Here is a 12006-nt window from a genome sequence, read left to right on the forward strand (position 1 = left end):
TTTTCCAAGAAAAAGAAAGTTATGAAAACTTTTAGGATATAATGTTATTTGAGTTACGAAATACTGGTTTTTTTGTCATAAATTGCTTATAAAGCTTCTATAAATTATCGTTATAGTGTGAAATTATGTATAAGTAAAATATTATTATCGTTGTTTTTTATACACACAGTTATACATATGTATATTCATTTGTACATATGTATAAATGAATGTCATGTGGGCGCATGGCACTGCTTCGATTTTTCGTAAAGCAACATTATCAACTGTTTTAAGTCGTTCAACCATACTTTCCTAGATACGAGTGACGACTACCAGAACAAAAGGTGTCGGTAACAGCAAGAGCCAGCCGCAGTTGGTTTGACGTTGATGAGATAATGTAGTAGAATAATAATACTCCACCTCCTGTCCGGTGTCCACCATGCGTGCTTCCCCTTGATCACTTCTCTATCGATCTACTGAGCATTGTTTGATTAGTAAATTATGTATCGTTTGAACCGCTCAACGCAGGAAGTTCAACGGGTGGAGGTTTTACACCAGGCAAGAAGGCAGACGAAAGTGGTTTGTTGTTACCCATTTTGTTTGTACCGAATTTCTAATGCCACTAGCAAAATGTAGCGAATATGGACGAGCACCTTAGAACAGCCGTACCTTCTATATTACGAGCTAGCGTTACTGAAGGCGGCATAAAGCACTCAGGAACGCAAATGCTCGGTCGGATCATCTCTTGCATTGAAGCAGGAAATTTGATTAAATTATGGTACAACGTAAGTACTTTCATTTTGTTTGCCCCTTCGTGCTTGTAAAATAGATAAAAAAAAGGTGATGGTTATCCTTAAACAATATAATAGTTCAATTCTCCTACTGAACGGGCAGAGTCTATATATATAAATGTTTATAGCTACTCTGTCATTAGATAAGCGTGCCGTATGCAAACAGTGTTTATCAATATTCGCTAGTGTGCACAACAGGGAACCGCTGCCCTAGTAGTTTACCGGAATCGCTTCACAAACCAACCGAACGAAAAGTTTGTCTTTGTTCTGGGTTTACGGATTTTTCCTGTTTTTGTGGTTTTACACAAGAAAAAAAAACGAGAAACGAAAGGCAGAGAAATGCAAACCTACAAGTTATCGGAAGAGATGTGCATGCCCATCAAGACAAGGGTACAAGAGAAAACGAAACTGTAAGTTAGTGTTCGTAGCAAATCACTTTGACGTTCCGTATCGTGCGCTAATGTCGAAGCGGAGCTGTTGGAAAATGGTTAACATGATGAAGGGGTGAAGGGACGAAAAAGAGCCTAGATTAATGTATAAACTAGTTTGGCTTCAGAAGAGGTCAGATCAAATTGAACGATCGTAACTATAGCATATAAGAGAAAAATTTTTGCTTGAACACATCTCGTAGAGAGTAGATCAATTTTCACACATTGGATTTTTCGCATTGTTCCGATCACGATCGAAACAAAAGCAAACGCTGTGTTTACTGTTGAGAGAAAATAGGAAGAAGAAAATATGACCACCATGTACCGATTTGTTTTTTTCTTGCGTAAACAAACGGAAACTATTTTCACCAGGCTGTTATTTAGCAGTGCTCGACGCGTTGGCTTAATGTTGGCTTCCCCTGTCGTTTTGTGAATGGCTCTAAGTGACGGGGTAATTCCATGCGTTTCGGTGGAAACATACCATCCTGCCTACGGGTTTCCATCGGACGCGGGGGACAAGGGTCATCTTTCGTGGGCAATAATTCGCTTTTATAAAGCTACTGCCCCTTACGATGGATTCTCAGTCACTTACAAAGTTCACAAGAAACAGTAGAAGTTGCGCTGCGAATATTGTAACACGGTGCACGTTTAAGCAAACCGCGAAGGGTGCTGCAGATGTTTTGTTTTCTAAACCCAATGGGTTCATTGTGAATGGTATACATTCGGTCAACATATAAATCTATTTATTGTAGAAAAAGTGCGAAAACAGCGAGCAAGCAAGGCGAGACAAAATCGAGAGAATAGAACAAACGAAATAATCGCAAAAGACAAATACGTCTTTAGTCCGTTCCTTGAACGATTCCTAGTACATCGTGCGTGTGGACAGCATGCTGATTAATGAGCTACAAGATAAAATGAAAAGGAATTAACCATGTGGCCCACTGTGGCAAGTGGATGTTAAGCGCGATTTGGAATAGAGACCTTTAGCTATGTGCGTCAAATATCCTATCATCATACCAATACACGACAAGGAGTGATGATTGCTAGTAGTGAAGTGGCTCAAAATGAAGCGTGTAATGTAAAGTTTGCTGCCACACTTGGCTCAAAGAGATAATTTCTGCTCGGTTAAGAAAAAAAAAACCGATCGCCGAAAGAAGTCAACAATTGAATCAATTTAGCGATTCTATGCCACCATCACCACCATTCGTTATCGTGTCGAAATAAGCACTAACTGAACGTTTTGGGAACGTTATTTAGGAAAAAACGATCGTATAGCAAATGATACCCATTGCATTGCAGAGAGAGAAATCAACCGGAGATCTGTAGAGAGAATTCGGTTTGTGGAAAAAACGGATAGCAAAATAGTAACCTAAAATGCGGTGAATAGTCGAATTAGCATCGGGCTATGTCTAGAAAGACAAGTAAGCACCAATACGTAGGCAATTTGGCTAGAGAGCTTGCTAGCAAAATGATAAAACTAAATTTAAAAAATCGATCATATGATCGATCGCAAACAAAATCTTCGATTAGCCGAAGGTGTATGCCCCTTGGGAGTCGATTTCCACTGAGAATATGCCAGAAAGAGTTAATCAGTAACATACACAACACCGTGTGGACAATGCGTGTCCAGTTTCTAAAAGAACAAACAACAACAAAAAAAACAAAACAAGAACACAAAATCACTTAATACTGAAATCATTTATACATTTGAAATTCTATACATGATGGCGGTAAAGGAAGCATAAACGATGGTAAAAAAAATGGAAGGAAACAGAGTTAACATTTAATATATATATTAAAACATATACATACCTATAAACAAATATATATATATATACATAAATATATGTATATGAAAATATATATTTTTAATATTCAGAGGAGCAAAGAAGAAAATCATTTATTAAATTGTCATTGGCTGCAAAGTAACCGATGTAAAAGAGTAGCAGAAATATGAGAATGAGTAACAAAATAATAGAGAATAGATGGAAAAGAAACTTTTATCACTCATGACTGCGTCGATCGAAAGGTCCGGTTCGTATAAGATACGAATGTGTTGGATTTTTATTATCTACGCGAAATGATAGGTATTGCAGCGACACTGAATAGTATGCTTATTTTAAATTGAGATTGAGCAATGTTTTATGAATTTTTGCTACAACTTTATTTGCTTATTTGCAAAACTTTCGTTAAACACAATTGCTTCCGACTCGATTAATTTACTGCGTTGCTTGACGTTTATCTGTTTCTGTTTCTTTGAGGTGTTGTGGATCAACTGTACTGTGGCAGGGCGTACTGTGTTAGGCGGTTTAGTGTTGTTTTTATGTTTAGCAAAGTTATGTAAGCGGTTAAATATATTTTTTTATTTGACCTAACATTACCTGGGTGACATTCTTGCGAAGCGTTGTCTAAATAGGAGACATATACATCGCTCGTTTGTCCATGGGACCTACGTACACAAGCTACTGTATCTGAGCAGAAAATAGTCCCACAGCTGGTGATGTAACTAACGACTCACTTAGTTTAGTTTAAAATTTTCATTTTGTTGATACAATTATAATAACCCGTTAGCTCAAAAATCCTCCCTCCCTTAGGGTTGCCCTGTATATACGTGGCAAAATTTGCAGAAATATAGCGTTCATATCTATTCATTGTTCTTCTTTCGCGTTAGTTGTTGATGAATTTACGATTTTTATTAACTTTGTATCGATACATCATGGGATGCACCGCCACAATCGCTCGCTACGGTGTTTATGATTATTATGTTTACCGTTTATTACTTCTATTCTATGCTGATGTTCGGTTGTTTTAGTTTGGCGAACTATCGATAACTAACTTAGTTACGCTTCATTTTCATTCTGAAACGTGTTTCTTTCTTCCTGTTCTTGCGACCAGCATCAGTCACCTGTTGACTTAGTTTGTTTACCGACAGTTAAATTTAGTTTCTCACGATATAGTTTCCCTAGATTTTACGAACGCTTAACCATAGACACATTATGTAGCGGACAAACGAAGCACTATCGGTGAAAAAAGGAAACAACGTTATACATTGACATAATCCATTAGCGCTGGTTAATCTTTGTGCGTTGGTTTGCGTGGTTAAACTGATTTGTATTTCGCAAACAGCAAAGCGATGGGTAGCAGAGTTTAACCGAGCATTGAAAAATACAAGAGTTACTGGTGTTGAACTATGTTTCGTTTATTGATTTTCTCGTAGTTGGCGATTTTTAAGTTATGTTTTCGTTTCACTGTAATATCACATGGTTGCGTTTTGTCATGGTTATGATTTTTTCTTTTTAGGTTTCGGTATATTCATTTTACAGTTCATGACAACATTTCAGTGATAAGTTGCAATAACATTCATAGTCTCCGTCATCTTAACGTGTTGCATAATACTAGAAGGTGTGACAGAAAAAAGCAGCAAAAGTGTAACGACTCATAAAACTAATCAGATAATGTTTTTCCTTGCTTGTATCGAGCGCAGATGAGATGAAAAGATATTTAAAAAATGAAAGCGAAACTATGTTTATTCGAATCCTAATCGCACTGGAAAGTGTCTATTAATGGTAAGGATACACTAGCATTTACTTATCCGTTAATGTCATCATTCGTATCGAATAGAGTAAAGCCACAAGTAGCGTTAGCCCAGATGGCAGTCATAGATGAAATCGACATAACAAAACAAGCATGCAAAGTAAAGCAAGCAACATCTTCTAACATATACTTACAAACTGAGAACAAACTCATAAAATAGTAAAAGCAACTAACTAACAAAAATTAAACATTAAAAAAACATACACAAACATCCACACACACACACACACATAAATAATTAAGAAAACTGCATACCCTGGAATGTGCGTAGCTTAAATCTTACCGTTGTTTGTTAACATTTTGCTAGAGAAGGATGTGGGTGGACAGAACGACGAGTTAGTAAATAGTTCTACAAGCCGGTGAAAAGAAGGCACCTGTATCAGAATGGAAATATTAACACAAACAAAGACAGTTTATGAATGACCAATATAAGTGTCCCTGCACTGGAAGTGGAGTGGAGATATCATAGTTTATAGTACGTAGGTAGATCATCTAGCAAACATATGAAGGCCACGGTTATTCGACTTTTTTATGCGTCGTCTAGTGTATGACGGAGAGAAGTTTCTACTCCCTTTACTTTTTGTTTATATATTATATATCATCAAATTTGACTTATCATTTAGTTTTTATTTTACCCTGACCCTACCCTTTATTAACTTAACACATATGAAGAGGCATCATTGTGAGTACTTTTACACTGGAAGGGGAATCAACTAGGACGGTGTTTGTTTCGTTTGCTACTAGAGTAAAAGTGCCTTTTTAATACTTGTAGTTAACTTTCACGTGTATTTGCTATACAACATCTTTTGCAAACAGCTAGAAGAAACCCACAAACACTCTTTATCGGGAAGGAGGAAAAAATCGTTGTCTTAAAATATACCCATTTCGCAATGTAGGCAATGTTTGGTAGGAACTAGTAGGAAGCTATAATTGGTAGATTGATGATTTGAAACGAGCCCTTTTAACGTTACAGTTCTGAAACTCGCAAAATATCTCCCTTCAATTAAAGTTCACCTTTCCAATTTGGTTGCTCCATACACAAAAAAAATCTTTACACTTTAAAGGTGAAGTTTAAAGTGAATGTTGGCGAAACCTACATTTGTATCACATCTCATTTGTAATCACATTGTATTATATATTATCGTTGCTTACTCAATACTGATAATAATGTGAATTTATTAACAGCTTGACCGTTTACAAAAATGCACGTTTTTTAAAACTATTTCTTAAACGGTGGAAGTATATCGTTTCTCCACACAATAGGCGTTGAAGTTTATATGATAAAGCATGTGCTGCACAATACTTACAGGACGTGATTTCACTCTAGTTCCTAAATTCTTAATTCTCATCTACATTGAGAGTATCACGCAGAATTTCCCCTTCAAGAGAGAAGTACTTATGATTGAGGCGTTCATTAAAAATCATGATTACGTTCGTACTAAATACTTGAGTTTTACAATCCGCTTGCTTTGTTTACGGTTTTCTCACTTCGACGTAAATATTAAACACTGAATAAAACATCACCCATCCCATATTGTCCAGCGTGGTCCAAGGATTAGCCGAGCAAGAATTTAAATTAGTATTCGATCCGGGTGAGGATCTTCTCTCTACTTACCCCGGGAAGCATATAGCATACAATATTGGCCCCCTCAAGAGACGGAACGCAGCAGCGGCAGCAGTAGCAGCACCAGAACAGACATTTTTTCCTTCGAACTTGTGATGTGAAATTTAGAAGTTAACATTGGTTCATCCTCCAGTTTAATGGAAGCGGTGGGCATCATACTTTAAGACGGTATTATTGTAATTCAATGCAACCACCAACCAAACATACAAAACAAGCAGCAGCTGCAGCATAATGCATAACCGACTTTGTGTCCTCCTAGAACAACTCAACCTACCGGGAAAGGTACGTTACAGCAGATCAGATAATTTACAAAACTATATAGTATAAATATATACACATCGTAAAGAACCTTGGGAAGGAAAGTAAATCAACCAATTCAATCAATAGGTAATAGGAACAATACAAGAGATATTGGTCTACGATGTTGGAAAACACTCACACACATATTTATTGAACTATTGCAACATTCTGTTTCATGTTGACCAAAGGTGGAAATCAAAGCAACCTATTGTTTTACTTCTTTCAAATTACAAGCTTTCATTGTGGAATGAAACGGAAACATGAAAGTAATAACGGTGAATTCGATTAAAACATTCATAAACATAGCGCAACGGACATCATCAAATGATCAGGAATGGTACCATTATTCCCACTACAAGTGCTGATATTATTTACTTTTTATGACCAAGGATTCTTCTTTCATTTCGTCATAAACAAACGTTACCGGCATTGTTTAAAGGCACATTGTACGTGAACTGTGCAACCAGAAATAAGACAAATATCGAGTAACGATATTCGATGCAAACGTAAAGGAGGGCATAAACATTAGTTAACATTTTTACAGTTTCTCTGGCTATTTTGTATACAAAAGAAGATGAAGCTAAACATAAATGATAACAAACTAGAGATTACTATGTAATACATTAAGAAGCACATAAAAAGGGTGAGTTGGTATTGGTTGGGCAAGATAACGAAGAACACACGGTACACAAACATACACACTTTTCAATTCAAAGTATCTAACAGACTTGTTGGGCGAAGGGGAAGGCCCGGTCCAATTTAATTGTGTATTAACAGTTGACAAATAGGGAAGCGGTGAGTTGTGTGAAATAATTGAAAACATTAATTGATGGCACCTAAAACCAGATTTAAGCGAGCAGCATATAAATCAATGGCTAAAGAAATTACCATACAGCAAACAAACAACCACTAAACCAAACAATGGAAAATTCAAGAAAAAAGGTCAAGTGGTACTGCTTGATTGAAAAAAAATGTTAATCGTGTATGCAACCACATGTAAAAGTAACAATGAAGAAAGTCATGTAAGTAAAGGTTAAAAAGGCAACAACAAACTACTTAAATGAATATTTAACGTATTTACATTTTTAAGCTTGAACATATACAAAACTGACTAAATGTAGATCAAGTAAACTACGACGAACGAGTAGACTAACCATCATTTCAAAACGAGAAAAGAGCGAAGCGGCGCAGTTGGTTTTTTGCTCGGGTCAGATGGCCAGGGTCTGTGCCCAACCACCGGGAAGTCTACTACGTTCTGTGCAATAAAAAAAGCAAAAATTGCCTCTATTTGCTATGGTTTTCCATGTTTTCATGAAACTATAAAATCTTTAACTTAAATAAAATGAGACAAAACAAAAAACCATAAAAAACCACAGCCAAGAGTCTCGAAGTCGAAGACCGCAAATAGAAGCTTCCGAAATTTTGCGTCACTTTTCGGGTATGAATGTAGTAAGTAAAAAAAAGCTTAACCTAATACAATATAGTATAACCTCCTGTTGACATCCATCTTCTTCTTCTACTTCTTGTTTGACGGTGTGAAAAGTTTCCACCCAAGTGTTACACATTGGAACGTTGAATTTGCTGTTTTTCGACCCAAGCGAAGCCTTCTTGGGTATGCCATCGTTGCGTCACGTTGCTTTGTGGCATTTTTTCTTTTTCAGATAAAAAGTAAATTGAAAGTTAAAAACCTAAACCTAAAATAACTCGCTCGCTTAAAAAACGGCCAAAATCATCCTATATACCTAGCATAATAACCATGGTTAACATTTTCTCACTCGCTCGCCAGCACGGAGTGGACAGTTTTTCACCTAATCGTAGCAAAAAAAGATAGCGTTAGTCAAAACAAACAACAAACAATACCGTAAATCGAAGAACAACACGAGCAACAAAAAGTTCCAAAAGGTTCAGAAAGACGATAACAATAGGAAGACGATCACATCTATTGAGAGAAACAACTCATATCCGCAAAATAAGAAGGAAAACTGATTAAAGACTCACTGTTTCCTCACCTTTCCAACAAAAACACACATACATTTACTGACAAACGTTATAAAATGTTTCGTTATGAGAAAAAGGTGGTAGTTGACATAAAATGTGCAGGATTATACAATTTTGCGGTAAAACACAAACAAGAACAACAACAACATACTAGTATGTATAGTATGTCAAATCGATTGCGTGCTAATGAGTGGAGGTAAATTAAAACTTGACAACATAACTTTTGTAGAGAATATTTTGGTTTGTTTCTTTCAAACTTTTTTACACAAAGCTTTGATTTGAACGACTAACTAATGTGAAGGTAACAGAGGTTTTGCCAGCTACATTTCAATTTGAATGACAGACAAAAAATAAGAGGTTTTTCACCGTCTTACTTTCAGTTCAGCCTTTGCAAAAGATACCAGTGGATGTTGATAGTGATAGTAGTTATAAAAATCGATTTTTTTGCAAATCATTATGTGTAATAGGTCTTTGATGTTTGGTACATAGTCAGTTATATATTTTTTACATAATGTCACGTATGATTGATAATACATCATTTGCTTAACCTTTATTTGTAATCCTCTACAGACAGACCTGGAGAATAGTTAGCATCAATAGCTAAAGTTTTACAAACTAGTCAGAGGATGAGAAAAATAGCTAAAGAAAAAATGAAAACCAAATTCCAGCGTGAGTACCAGTGCTCCGATTTACGACAAACATTTAACCAACTAAAAAGACGTTAAACAAAAGGAAAAATAGCTTGGAAGATAGAATGGAGGCGTACAAAATCATAAAATTATACACGGTTAAGAGCATTTGTTTTAAAAATGCGTGTCATGTTTGAGTACTTTTACTGAAAGATTACTGGTAATTTATTGCTGATTCGGCATGAATAAGCAGGATGCCGGGCATACATTAAAGATGGACACGTTTTGCGCGCTTGAATGCGTGTGTGCGAGCTGTTTAAAGAGCTAGAGTTTTCATCTAGCTCGTCGTTTGATTTGAGTTTTATTATGTAAAAAACAAAGAACAAACAATTGCAAAATTGTTGTGAAAGATAAGTCCTAAATTCGAAAATGAATCCCAGTTGATTGACGTGATGAATCGGGTATCTCGAGGTGCATAGTTTATAACGTTTTGTGAGCATATTTTTCCACCAATTAATATAGCCATATTGGTCTAGCAGATCGTTCATAGAGAGCGTTGTTTAGCAAGCGATCGATCACTTTCATTATGGTGGAGTTTCGTTCAGAATGGATACGGCTATCTTGCGCTGGTTAGATAATTCCATTTGCCTATTTTTTTTAAACTTATCAATGCATCTTTTGAGAGTAGAAAAGTTATTGATTGTTAAACATAGAACCGAAAATAGCAATGTTTAATTTCTGTGGCCTACGCAACGAACGTTCTGATACAAATATAGCTGAAACAATCAAAACCAATTTCAAAGAAATAGCAAACTGCATTGCCATTGACAACAACAAGATAAATACACGGATACATAGTATTGGAAACGAAATAGAAAACACAAAATTATCAAAGAAAAAACTATCATTTTAGAACAGAACCCACTAAGAAAAAAAAAACATATGAGTAAAATCACGATCCTTTTGACTCGATCTTCGGTTTCGTTCTCTTAAATAGAAACCGTTTCACCCAGGGGGAGCAAAAGTCGGTGGATCGTAGTGTTTGCCGTTTGTAATCAATAGATTGTGTAGAGAAACTACGATTTGTCGGGTTTCTATCGAACCGGATAGCGCGTGGACGCGGAAACATAAATCAACGTTAACAATTTTGTCTAACATAGCGTAATAACTAGCACGACTGGTAGTAAAGATAAAGACAATGCGGTAGTTCCGAATGCCGGTGGTAAATCAGTAGACAAACGGTGCAGCTTCTTGGGAAGCTCCCAATCTATCGCTCTCGCCCCCCTGGTAGAAAGGAGGGGCTATCCTATTTAGAAGAGTGGTAGAAGAAAATCGCACCGAACCGCGTGAACGTAGACAAATTCACAATCAACCACGAGGGGAAGCTAATAACGATGGAAAGTGGAACAAATTTAATAAAAAAAACTATATAAACTTACAGAAAGAAACAGCTAGCTAACATTAGAGAATATGGTGGTGGAACACTACTAACAATTTGATAACAAGAAAATAAAGATGAAGCATAAAAGGAGAAAAATCAAGGAAACTTAAATTAAAACAAATAATGAAACACATATTTGATTACATTAATCATTAACAAATATTTGTGCGTGCGGCAAGCGGGAAACATGAACAAGATTAAAAGCTACAAACTATACTGAAAGCCAAGACAGACCGAAAGTCATCAAGCGAAAACTAACAATTGGATATTTGTAACCGTTTTTTTCGTTGTTGGAAATTCAAAGTCAAGTCGGTTTTGGATGGATGAACCGATGCGAAAGTTAATGAAAAATGCAAGCCAATAAACGATTCAAAGATCTTAATGAAACCACAGTAATGCATGTGTTTTGCTATGAAAGTTTGTATAACAGTTAAGAGAACCAAGGATAATACGTCGGTGTAAGGTAAGTCTGAAGCGGTTCTATTGGAGTGGTAACATATTTTGTTATTATTTTAAATGTTGCAATGCCCTAACGTGTAGAATGTCCACGATCAGAATACCAACACCCGCTCTTACTTTTCAATTTTTGAAAAAAAAAAATTGAAACTTGAAGCGAACATATTTTTTAAGCTTGCCTATCTCGAAAAACAACCTAAAAATTGAATAATGGTAAATTTAATTTAGAGAGAGTTATGACTAACTTCAACATTCAAAGTCACCAAAGTAATACTCATGGTCAGATTCTCTTTTTGTCAACGTAGACATGAAGCGCAAAAGACTGTAAACACACGCGCTAATATCAATTTTGCTGTTATTTTTATTGCGTTTCATGTAGACGTTAATATTGATTTGTGTGTTGAACTTTGAACAAACAGCAGAGAGATTTTTATCGCAAACAATACCAAGTGCACAAATCTTTTTTAAATCGTATTTATTATTCGCTGACACGGTTGCGCATATTTTGACCGACTGACAGTAATTTACTGTTTGCAAAGGTTGCTTTGTGCTCCTTATAAACCTAGCATCTGAGCAAATAAAACACATAGAAAAACCCCTTTGTTTTCGTGTTGTTCATTCCGAAATCCTTTCGCAAACAGATCGTTTTATTCCATTCGGTATCCACTGTTCACACCACATTCAACAAGCGAACATAACACGGCGCGTGTCAACTTGTTCGGAAGCGTGGAACAACATTGACATTGAATAAAAACCAATAAAACCG

The sequence above is a fragment of the Anopheles coustani genome, chromosome 2, assembly GCF_943734705.1.
Source record: "Anopheles coustani chromosome 2, idAnoCousDA_361_x.2, whole genome shotgun sequence".
Classification (NCBI taxonomy): domain Eukaryota; kingdom Metazoa; phylum Arthropoda; class Insecta; order Diptera; family Culicidae; genus Anopheles; species Anopheles coustani.